We start from the raw sequence: 12,849 nt of genomic DNA on the forward strand, positions 1-12,849 counted from the left end.
AACCGCGTTCTACTACATGGGAGTCCAGTGACATAGCCATTACACTAACTGCTGGTCCCTATCATCATTGTTATTATTTAATTTGCTACTGAGCACGTGTGCTACAGGCATGAGAGAGAGAAAGAGAAAGTGAGAAAGTAAGCCGCCAGGTCTGGGACTTGAACTGTGGTCAATTATGAGGGAGTCCAGTACCTTAACCACCATGCCACCTGCCAATCCCCACTCTGCTTTTTAATGCTCTATTCACTTCTCACTTCCCACTTCCCAGCTTTTTTTTTTCCCTCGTCCTCTTCCTTCCAGATCTTTTCTACTGTGGGTAATCTTTAGCTTTTTCTCGCTCTCTCTTTTCTTTTGAAAGATTTTAGGTACAGGGCGCAGGTGCTCCCCAGAGAGACAGAAAGCAAGAAATCACCCCCCAGGGGAAATAGCCATGCCGCAATCCCTTCTTCTCCATTCGCCTCTCAGGATCTTGGGCATACATGCACACGGGCCCAATGTAAGTTTTATTTATTTATTTTTTAAAGAATTATTTGTTTAATTTTTCATTTATTCATTCATTTATTTTAATTTGACCAGAGAGAGAGAGAAAGTGAGAAAGAAAACCACCAGGTCCAGGACTCAAATCATGGTCAGCCATGTGGGAATGTCTCGTGCTTTAACTACCACGTAACCTGCTGGTCCCTTGGTGTGAGTTTCAAGCTGTCGGGTCTGGGACTTGAACTTTGGTTGATTACGTGAAAGTCCAGCATAACCATTACGTCATCTGCTGACCCCAATCTTTACCTTTGCTAAAACAATAAGTATTTTAGTTGTTCTTCTCATTCCTCTTATTATTCCTCATCACCTATTGTCTCTGTTATCTTCCCCTACTTACCCCTTCAACTAAACCAGGAAGCTGGAGGAGAAGGGAGAAAATGGTCAGCTCTTACAAGTTACACTCCTCCCCTGACATGGGTAGCAACGTATTGTGTTATGTGGCAGGTCCTGCAGATTCCTATCGTTTAATAGTGGTCCTTGCCATCTGTTCTGTAAGGTTGCTAAACTAATGAGCCAAGCAGATATTTCCTTCTGATGCCCAGTAAGTAGTTCCCCTTTAAAGGTTCATACCCTTGGACTTAATTCCCCAGCATACAAAGGGTGTTCTAAGGGGTTTCTCCACAGGCTGTGTAATTAGCAAGTATATTGGTCTTTTTTTTTTTTTTTTTTAACTTTTACTATAAGGTGAGTGCACTCACTGGAGAGAAACAGAGAGAGATAAAGCACCTTCTGGGGAGATGACCATACCACAATTCCTTCCCCTCCATTTTCGTTTCAGGATTTGGGGCATGGAGGTACACATGCCTAATTTCCCAAACCACCAGGTCTGGGACTTGAACTGTGCAGTCAGGCATGTGAGATTCAGCTGCTCTTACCACCACGCCACCTAGCTGGCCCTGTATTGGTGTTTGGTGTGAATAAGACTGCTCATCTGTCTTCCTTCGGTCAGAGGGCTGAGCTCACATGGAAGGCCCTTCTGTGTCTTCCTTGAGGGCTGAGCTCACATGGAAGACCCTTCTGTGTCTTCCTTGTACTAAGCACCGCAAGGGAACAGGGTCAGCTACCTTCACTGTTCATCACAGTCGTCAGAACCAATTTCTCAGGCTTGGAAGTTCCTTGTCTTTAAATGGATTCCCTGTTTCTTTCTTCTGTCTAAACCTACAGGGCATTTGCTAATCATCCCCCAAAGCAAGTTGGCACATCAGTATGTGTGCTTATGTTCCATGCACATGTGTGGATGCGTGTGATTTTTCTCAAATTGCTATTTTACCGTTTGCACATCTAATTGTTTGCTAGATAAATATTTGCATGTAAACTATGAAAAAACATATATCCAGGATCAGCATAAAATTTTAGAATCAAAGGTAGGAAGTTCTTCAGAGACAACTAAACTCGACAAAGAATAAAAAATGTCAACATATACCCCCTGTCTTTCTCTTACTGCTTGATCTCGGCCAGAGTAAAATCGAGATTCGGTAGTGAGGACAATATCCCGTTGCCATGGAAATGATTGTGCTGTCACAAATTTAGTAGTATGACTTCATGGTGAAGAGAAACAGATGGTCCGGAAGAAAATGAAGGCCTAGGGTTAGTGCAATTGTTTGGGGAATAAGCCATCTTAGATCCTTTTGGGGAGCATAAATAATCAGCAAAAACTAATTTACTGTAGCTTTCCAAAAGCCACTGAACAAGAAAGAGCTTAGCCAGGGTAAAACCACAAAGGTATTTTTCCAATGAGAGAAAAAAAAAAAGAAAACACACAAACATTTTAACAGAAGAAAGCACAGGTGAGAATACAAAACAGCCTAGTTCATATTCCAAAGTTGCCTCTCCACCCTTTCCCAGCCTCTCGCGACCACCGCCAAAGGCAGTAATATCTAGAATGCGTAGGGCCAGCAATAAGGCGAACATCTGCCATACTTTTCATGCTGCCCGAGTTGGTTTGATGCAGACATCTTGGATCATACACTTCAAAACAGCCTCAAAACACAAGCTTGAATAGTTGGGCTGGAGTCTTAGGGTGTAGTAAGCTGAGGGGCATTTGTAGCTACCTCATCTTGCCAGCCATGATGGCACTCTGGGAACCAGTCTCTGCTCACAGGACAAGAGCAGGGCATCCCAGCTACTCAGCTGACACTGAGGCCCCTCCACGGTGGTGCAAGCAGTAGGGTACTGCTGCAGGTTACTGGAATCATAGAGGAAGGCCTGGGGTTTGGATCCCGGGTTGATCAGAACACATCTGGTGTGCCTGCCATCCTGGCTAGAAAGCTGGGGTTAGGATCGGTGGCATGTTTGATCCTGTCAGGGGTTTCTTTGTCTCACTTTCTCAAAAAATCAACAAACAAACAAACAAAATGGACACTTACCAAAATCACTCACTAAAAAGTACCAGCCTGATATTTTTCTCATTTTGGGACCAGCAGATGGCATAATTGTTATGTCACTGGACTCCCACGTAGTCAACCACAGTTTGAGTCCTGGAATGTGAGTGGCTTAAAACTCACACCGGGGAAACCAGCAGTTAGCATAATGGCTATGTTGCTGAACTCCCATGTAGCCGACCACAGTTCGAGTCCCGGACCTGGTGGCTTAAACTCACACCGGGCATGTGTGCGTGTGTGCCCAAGATCCCAAGAGGAAAATGGAGGAGAAGGGATTGCGGCATGGCCATCCCCCCTGGGGGCTGATTTCTCACTTTCTATCTCTCTGTCTCTCTCTGTCTCTCTGGTGAGTGCATGCGCCCTATAGCAAAAACTTCTCCAAAATAAATAAATAAATAGATAAACTCACACTGGGCACATGTGCATGCGTGCCCAAAATCCTGAGAGGAGAATGGAGGAGATGGGATTGTGGCATGGGCATCCTCCCTGACGGTGATCCCTTGCTTTCTGTCTCCATCTCTCAGACGAGCACACATGCCCTATAGCAAAGATCGCTTCCTAAAAAAAGATACTGTTCATTTAAAGAGCAAAAGATGTTTTATTAATTGGTATGATCTGAATGTTTGTTAAAACCAGTGGTGATGATAGTAAGAGGTAGGGCCTTTTACGGTGTGATCAGGCCTTACGGCCCTCTTAAATGAGACTCGTGCCTTTATAAAATGGGCCAAGGGAGCTCTTTGCGCCTCTTACCACGTGCGGGCACTGCGAAGGAGTCTGAGAACGAGAATGTGTGGGCTCTCACCAGGCTTAACTCTGCCTGTGCCTTAATCTTGGACTTCCCAGGCTCCACAACTGTGAGAAATGGATTTCTCTTGTTTATAAACCATCCAGTTTATGGTATTTTACTATAGCAACCTGAACAGACTAAGGCATTTAATAATGCCACTAAAATCACTCATCCTTAAAAATGTGCTTTTTACTTGAAGTAGAGGCAATGAGAGATTTCCCAGGACTATCATTCTCTGGGGATGATTAGCCAGTGAATTAATTGAGAGAAGCTGGGGCTGGTAGGTGGCTAAAGGCGCTGGATTCCCACATGGCCAGTTCACGTCCTGGACCTGGTGGCTAGCTTTCTTCCTTTTCCTTTCACTTTCTCTTTAGTCATATTCAAAAATAATAATAACAAATGGAATTAAATAAATAAGTAATTTTTAAAAATTAAAAAATGAGACGCTAGTATCAAATATCAGCTACTATGTGCCAGCCCAAGTTCTTTTTCCTCCTTAATTTAGGAGCCAGCAGATGGCATAGTGCTTACGTTGCTGGACTCCCACGTGGCCAGCTACGGCTCATATCCCAGACCCGGTGGCTCGAAAATCATCCTGGGTGCATGTATGTGGGTACCCAAAATCTCAGGAGGAGAATGGAGGAGAAAGGACTGTGGCATGGCCATCCCCCCAGGAGGTGATTTTTCACTTTCCCTCTCACTATTTCTGTCTCTTTGGCGAACACATACAGTCTATGGCAAAAACCTATAAAAAAAAAAGTTTTCATTCATTTAAAAAGTTGCAAGTATAATATAGAGAGTTCATGAATATCCTTCATCCCACTTCCTCTAATGTTAACATATTCTAATCTATAGTACAATGATTGAAATTGTGTTGGGGCCAGCAGATAACGTAGTGGTTATGTTGTTGAACTCCCACATGGCTGACCATGGTTCGAGTCCCGGACCTGGTGGTTTGAAATCACGCTAGGCATGTGTGTATGTGTGCCCACAATCCTAGAAGGAGAATGGAGGAGAAGGGATTGTCGAGTGGCCATCCTCTTGGGGGGGAGGTGATTTCTCACTTTCCCTCTCGCTGTCTCTGTATCTCTCTCTACCTCCAGCAAGTGCACATGCCCTAAGGCAAAAAAAAAAAAACACCTCTAAAAATAAAAAAGAAAATGTGAAATTTACACTGGTACATTAAACCAACATTCAGATAGCACCAGGCTTCCTTCTCTTGTTTCTAGGACCCATGCAATAGACCATCACATCTAAGTCTCCTTCAGTCTCTTTCTCAGTCTTCTGCTGTTTTTTTTCATGACTTTGATCATTTCGAAGAATGTAGGTCAGGTATTTCATAGAATGTCCCAAAATGGGGGTTTCTCTGATGTTTTGTCATGATTAGACTGAACTCATATATGGGGTTTGGAAATGATATGCGGAGGTGGCATGCCCTTCTCATTGTGTCAGACCCAGGTGCGCAGTATCAGCGTTACTTACGGAGGATGTGAACCCTGATCACTCAGGTAAGGAGGTGCCTGCCAGATTTCTGCACTGAAATTACGATTTCCCCTTTCTATTCTCTTTCCTTCAAAGTAATCAGTGAGTCCAATCTACACTCGAAACAAAGGGAATCCGGCTTCAGCTCCCAAAGGGTGGATCACCCAAGAATGTGTGGATGTGTGTTCAAACTACCACAAGAATTAATGCTTTTTTATTTTTTAATTTTTGGGAGATACCTTGAGAGAGCACAAGTATTCTGCTTTTCCTTAAAATTTTACCCACTAATTTTAGTGGCTCTTACCTGCACCAATTATTACTACAATATTCTAATGAAAATTTTCGATGTCCCTCATTCCTTCTACATTGAGTCCTGGATCCAGTGGCTTAAACTCATACTGGGCGCATGTGCATGTGTGCCCAAGATCCCGAGAGGAGAATGGAGGAGAATAGATTGTGGCATGGCCATCCCCCTGGGGGGTGACATTGGAAAATTTCCCTCTCATCTTTATTTATTTATGTGTTTATTCATTTACTTACTTGTAGCAGTATGGACTCAGAAGTATCTATTTCGTTCTTTGTATTATAATCCGGATTGTATTTTCTCCATTGAATTGACTTTGCACCTTGTCAAACATCAGTTGACTATATTTGAGTGGGCTTATTTCTTGTGTGCTTAGTCCGCAGTGTTCCTTCAGAAAGGCAACCCGGGGCTTATGATAGGAATGGGCCCTGGTCTCGGACAGACTGGCCCACAGACTATATTTGAGTGGGCTTATTTCTTGGCTCGCTATTATATTTCATACGTATAATATATAATACTCCTTGTGTAGTTCTTTTCCCCCCCACCCTCGGAGAGGTTTAAGACAGAGAGAGACAGACAGACAGAAAGCAAGAAGTCATCCCCCAGGGGAATGGCCATGCCACAATCCATTCTCCTCCATTCTCCTCTCGGGATCTTGGGCACATACGCACATGCCCCCAGTATGAGTTTAAGCCACTGGATCCAGGACTCAAACCATGGTCAACTACATGGGAGTCCAGCAACATAGCCATTCGCCAACTTCTGGTCCCTCCTTGTCTAGTTCTAAGAGCTATGTTATATCTGAGTCTACTTAGGATAATTGGTTTACCTATTCAGGCTATTAGCTTGGATGTTTTCAATATATTATCTTTAAGTTTTCAAATGCATCTAAGAATTCAAAGAGGATTTATTTTTGTTAGAAGGCGTATATGCTGGACCAGCAGATGGTGTAATGGTTACATCACTGGACTCCCACATAGTCGACTACAGTTTGAGTCCCAGACCCAGCAGCTTAAAACTCACACTGGGCACGTGTATGTGCATGCCCAAAATCCCAAGAGGAGAACAGAGGAGGAGGGATTGTGGCATGGCCATCCTCCCTAGTGGGTGATTTCTTACTTTCTGTCTCTCTCTGTTTCTCCAGTGAGCACTTGCACCCTATAGCAAAAATCTCTTTATAAAAAAAAATAAAATAAAATAAAAATAAGAAGGCGTGTATGCTTACCAGAGTGAGAGAAAGGGAGAGAGCAAAAGTCCTCCTCCCTCCGCCAATCAGTGGGGCATGGTCACACTGCAATCCCTTCACCTCCATTTCTCCATCCTTTTGAGATTTAGGGCATGCATACATAGGTACCCAGATGTTTGCGAAGTTGCCGGGGCTGGGATTTGAAATGTGGTCAGCCATATAGGATCCAATTTCCTTAACTTCCAGGTCACTAGGTTGGCCCCAAAGAGGAGTTTATTTTTTAGGTTTTGGCCATAGGGCGCATGTGCTTGCCAGAGAGAGACAGGGAGAGAGGAAGTGAGAAATCATACACCAGGAGGGATGGCCATGCTGCAATTTCTTCCTCTCCATTCTCCTCTCAGGACTCTGAGCATGCACACACATATCCCTGGTGTGATCCTCAAGCATCCTCCAGTCTGGGACTCGAACCATGGTTGACCATGTGGGAATCCAGTGCTCCTACCCCCACATTATCTGCTGGCTCCCCACAGAGGATTTTCTAAATGTTGTGCTGATATTTTGTGATCCTCTAATAAAAGATTATTCTGGATCTTCTCTAGTGTTAGTCCCCCTGTTTGTTTCCAGCTGAATTTATTCCAGCAAATATCTAAAGTAATAGCAAATAATATTTAATGAGTGGAAAAGCATGTCAGAGTCCTGTTAACTTTGCATCTCTTAAAGTCAAAATCATAATTGGCCTGCATCTATAGCTGTGTTCATGACGATTAATTTTACTAGCTACGTGGAAAAGACTAAGCTTTTGCAGTGATTATATTAATTAGAAAGAAGTTTTCATAAAAAAAATGTAGCTTAAGTTATTTAATAAGTTAGAATTTTGATTAAATGCAGTGGAAATGGCACAGTGCCTGCTAATGAACAGTGACCAATCTGATTTGTAAATTTCTTACTTGTATCAATGAAGGCAGGATGATGTCATATTCACTGAACAAGTCAAATACTTTCAGTAGATCAGAGAAGTGGAGTGAGAGAATTAAAAAAGTCTATCTTAGGGGCCGGCAGGTGGCGTGGTAGTTAAGGGCACTGGCCAACCACGGTTTGAGTCCCAGACCTGGTGGTTTGCTTTCTCACTTTCTCTCTCTTGCTCCCTCTCTAGTCAAGTTAAAATAAATAAATAAAGTAATTCAGAAAAAAAAAGATCTATACCCTAACAGTCAGTCTGTCTGTCTTACATTCCAAGTGGACGGACATATTGCTTTGTCAGTCTGCTTTTAACAAATAATTAGCAGAAGTGCGTCAGTATAAACTCACAAAAGAAGCTTGTACAAAACAGTCTTTCCTCCATAACTGTAGATTGGTGGTGAGTGATTGAACTATGGACATTTCAGTATTAGATCTGGGGTTAAAAACAAATTCCTCATTTAAAATGCAAAGTAATTACAATAACAACTGCCCACATTTTAGCCAACTTCAAAGTCAAATTAAGTCAACAAGTAACAGAAAGCAAAAGGAACTCTCACTGTCTTCACTGTCTTCCCCCAGTTGGAACTGGCAATGCGTTGAACAGAGGCAACCCTCCCATGAACCACAAGGAGGCAAATCAGTGATCTGCGATGCCATGGGGCAGTTGGCAAAGGGGCAGGTGGGTTCTGACATCCACCACCTGAGGGAAGGAGCACCATTTCTTTCTCTTCTCTTTTTCATTTTGTTCTTTGTCTTTTTTTTTTTTTTTTGAAATATTTTTACTATACAGTCGGTGCTTGAGCTTGCTAGAGAAACAGAGAGAGAGAGAGAGAGAAAGTGAGAAATCACTCCCCAGGGGAATGGCCATGCCTTAATCCCTTCTCCTTCATTCTCCTCTTGGGATTTTGGGCATGCACACACACGTGCCCAGTGTGAGTTTCAAGTCTCTGGGTCCAGGACTTGAACCATGTGGGAGTCCAATGCCTTAACCACTACGCCACCTACTGACCCCAGGAGCACTGTTTTTAATCGTCACAGAGATAGCAAAAGGAGTGATGGCAGCTCTGGCTGAAGAATCGTTTCTTTGCCAGGTCTGTTGTATCAGTCAGCTGCGAGTCACGGAACACATGGCAAACAGTGGCATAAGTAATGAATGCATTTTTCTGGCGATAGATGGTTCTAGGCTTGGGAAGTGGCTCCATGGTGCTAGAAGATCAGTTGTTCTTCACACTCTGACATCCTCAGTCTTTTTTTGTTTATTTATTTGCTATAGGATGTGGGTGCTTGCCAGAGATAGAGAGAGATCAAAAGAAGGCAAGTAAAACATCACCCCTGGGGGAATGACCACACCGCTATGCCATCTCAACTCTCCTCTCAGGATTTTAGGCACCTACATATATGAGCCCAGTGTGTTTTTCAAACTGCAGGGTCCAGGACTCTCACAGTGCAATAGGCCGTAACCAGGCCTTAACCTCGACACCACCTGCTGGCCTTGATACCCTCAGCCTTGAATGTTCAGGTCGTCATAACAGAATTGCTGCGGCAGCTCCAAGATCACATCCTCATACAAGTGTATTGGACTCCCATCCATTTTTATCAGGAATAAAAATCATTCCCAGAAATAAACCCTTCCTCCCACTCCAGCGGACTGCCTCTCCTATATCATTGTCCAGAACGGGGTCACATAGCTACCCCGGTTTCAGAGACAGCTGGGAATGACAGCTTCAACGGGAAGAAGAGTGTCTACCACACCCATGAAAGAAATGCCTTTTCTACGTTCTGTCTCAAAGGCCACCTTCAAGTCACCTGAGCGAAAAGCATCACAACTACCTTTCTATGACTCCGACATTTGTTCTTTAAGTAACTTTGTATCTGTATTCACATCTCACCTTTCAGACTAACTGAAAAAAGATAAGTCTGAGTTAGTTTAATATATATTTTTAAAAAGGATAGAGTAATTTTAGGAACTTGCATGCCTACCACTTTTAACTGCAGCTTATCAGTGAAGACTGGGCTCTGTAGGGAAGACCAGGAACTAATCTTTAATGAGGGAAGCTTTAATGAATAAACACTAATCTCCTGGGATAATTACAGTCTTTGCATACAAATATATCCACCAGGCTTCTTAAGCTGTTTTTCCCTCTGAATTCTATCCCCTCACCAAACCGCTGACCTTCCCTAACCTTGTTGAAGATCTGTGCCTAGGGTAGAAGGGAAGTTAGTCAAGAGAGCAACTAAAGGAAATTTAGGGAAATTAACTCAATATTAACTTCTTTTTCCTTCCTTCCTTCTTCTTCTTCTTTGTTTTTGCTATAAGGCATGTGAACTTGCCAGAGAGAGACAGAGAGGAAAAGAGAGAAATCACCCCCTGGGAGGATGGCTATGCTGCAATCCCATCTCCTCCATTCTCCTCTTGGGATTCTGAGCACGCAGGCACACACACCTGGCATGGTGTGTTTCAAAGTGGCCGGGTCTGGAACTCAAACTGTGCAGCTGGCCATGTGGGATTCAGCACCTTAACCTCCATGACATCTACTGAGCCCTTGTATTCTCCTTTTTAAAATAAATTTGCTGGGGACCAGCAGGTGGCATGGTGGTTTAAGGCTCTGGATGCTCCTACATGGCTGACCACAGTTTGAGTCTTGGACCTGGTGGCTTGCTTTCTCATTTCCTCTCTCTCTCTCTGTCTCTCCAGTCAAATTAAAATGAATGAATGAATATATGAAATTAAGTAAAAAAAAAAAAATTGCTACAGGGCTCAGGTACTACCCAGAGAGACAGACGGAGAAAAAGTGGTGTAAAATGAGAAATCACCCCCTAAGGGGGGATAGCCACATGGAAATTTCTTCACCTCCATTCTTCTCTCAGGATTTTAGGCACACTTGCACATGAGCCTAGTATGTTTTTCAAGCTGCCAGGTCTGGGATTCGAACTGCATTGTCTGCCATGATGGACCTAGCTTCCTTAACCACCATGTCACTGACTGGTTCTGCACTTTTTTTTTTCTCTCTCTTAAGAAAAAAGGCTCAGCCTTGTGGTGCAGTTGTAGCAATGTAAACGACAGTGCTGGAAGCCAGATGGCTGACCGTGGGTGTGGATCCCTGGGTCAGCCTGAGAACATGCAGGGCATACGCATGTGTGTCTAAGACCCTCATGAGCGGAGGCTGCATGAAGGGGCTCTCAGGGTGAAGAGACCCTAGCAAGGGTGTGTCTCTCTTTCTCCCTCTCTCTAGTGCATGTGCACATGCTCTGTCATGAATATAAATGAACTTTAAGAAAAGTATATGTGCCTGAACATTTGCGTGTACTCTAAATTTTCCAAAATGCCAAAGCACGGATATCTACTCAGAATGCGTGGCAGTTAGAGAAATCCTATTTGTGATTCTTTACCTAGTACAAAAACCACCAATAAGTCACATAGCTGCTCCTCAGAGATCTCCTGCATAAACATAGATTCGCATACACAAAGTCTGACTAAACTGCGGTGTGCTTGTCTACGTGTTCTTCCTTAGTTGTTTTATGTATTATTTTCAATTATACCCGTATTTCCCACAACATTTCCAGGTAAGCTCTTGTCTTTATGCATATCAACAAGATCTCATTGAAAGACCTGGAGCAAGACATTTCCACCCTCACACACATGCACACACACACACATGCCTTCACACACGTGCACATGCCTCCCCATACATGCACATGAACATGCCTCCACACACGCACATGCCTTCCCATACACACATGCACATGCCTTCACACACACACACATGCCTCCACACACACTATACGAACAAATGACACACCCCACTTTATATTCAGAAAAACTTTATCTTACCCAAATGTGCCTTTTTCCTTTGTGGACCTTTTTTTTGAGAGAGAGAATTTTTGCTATAGGGTGTGTGCGCTCATTGGAGAGACAGAAAGCTAGAAATTACCACCCCCACAAGGATAGCCATGCTGCCATCCCTTCTCCTCCTAAGATTTTGGGATGCACAAACACGTGCCTGTAGTGAATTTCAAGCCTCTGGTCTGGGACTCGAACCACATCAGGCATGTGGTAGTCCAGCACCTTAACCACTACACTACCTGCTGGCTCCTCAGTGGAGCTTTTAGGAAAAGGTATGAGGGAGCTTCATTCTTGCCCCTCTGAACCCTGTTTCTGAGACTGATCTATCTGATCTGGGTCATTCTCCTGTGAAAAACACTTCCTTTTATTTTCAGTGTCCTGGATTTGCTAAGGAGCGCAATCGTGAGAGAATAGAGAACAGCGGGTCAGAATCAGCCGCTGAGGAAATTACCCATTATGTTACGGAATTGCCTCCTTTTTGGTAACATTATTTCACTTTAATTCACATTGTAGCCCCTGCACTTTTCCCAGAGAGGCTGAGCAAGCAAAAGGTCCCGTGGTTCCTAATTGTACAAACCTTGAATGTTTTGCAGTACTCCTTCAGTGCCATTGGCATGAGGAAATGATCCTCTACTGTGCATTAATGACACCTTCTCTGTGCAATGAATATGCTCGAGTCATCTTGGAAACCACTTCAGCTCATACCCTTTAGGGCCTGGAAGATTTTTAACGCATGCATATCACAGCAGGCCTGCCCTTAGCTTCTGCCAGGAAGTCTTGCTGGAGAGAGATGTGTACAGCCGGAGCCTCCAACCAAAGGGCCAGGGAGGCCTCGGCTGAGAGGAGGCCAGTGTTCGTGGACAATGCGGGCGCCTTCCCTACCCGCCAACACACAGTCCCCAGTCTGCGACTCTGACCAGCAGTCGCTTCTGGAGATGCTGGGCCAGAAATGTCACTGGGCTGCAAAGTGCGTGACACAGCCATGCTTTCTGTCCTCATCCAGGCTACCTGTGATGAAGGGAACAGGTGGAGACGCTTACGTCATTCATGTCCTGCAGTGGAGACAGGCAGGTGTGTGCTTAGTCCGCAGTGTTTCTTCAGAAAGGCAACCCGGGGCTTATAATAGGAATGGGCCCTGGTCTCGGACAGACTGGCCCACATCCCGACTACTACATGCAGTGATTGAAGAGCGTTGAGCAAATGATTGACTTCTCTCATTTGGAATAACAACCCCTGCCAACCTCCAAATCTCTCCACCATGTGCCCAGGTTTGTAAAAAGTCAGGAAGCACTGGGGCAGCAGGTTAAGGCAACAGGCCTCCCACATGGCTGACCACAGTTCAAGTCCTGGACCTGGCGACTTGCTTTC

General features: G+C 44.1%; 1 protein-coding gene across 4 annotated transcripts in view; it reads left to right on the forward strand.

Annotated features, from left to right (window-relative positions):
- The window catches only part of NMNAT2 (nicotinamide nucleotide adenylyltransferase 2), a 267,967-nt gene that overhangs the window by 25,072 nt on the left and 230,046 nt on the right, over positions 1-12,849 (forward strand). The window lies entirely within an intron of this gene.

This window comes from Tupaia chinensis, unplaced genomic scaffold (assembly GCF_000334495.1).
Source record: "Tupaia chinensis unplaced genomic scaffold, TupChi_1.0 Scaffold000112_1, whole genome shotgun sequence".
NCBI lineage: Eukaryota > Metazoa > Chordata > Mammalia > Scandentia > Tupaiidae > Tupaia > Tupaia belangeri.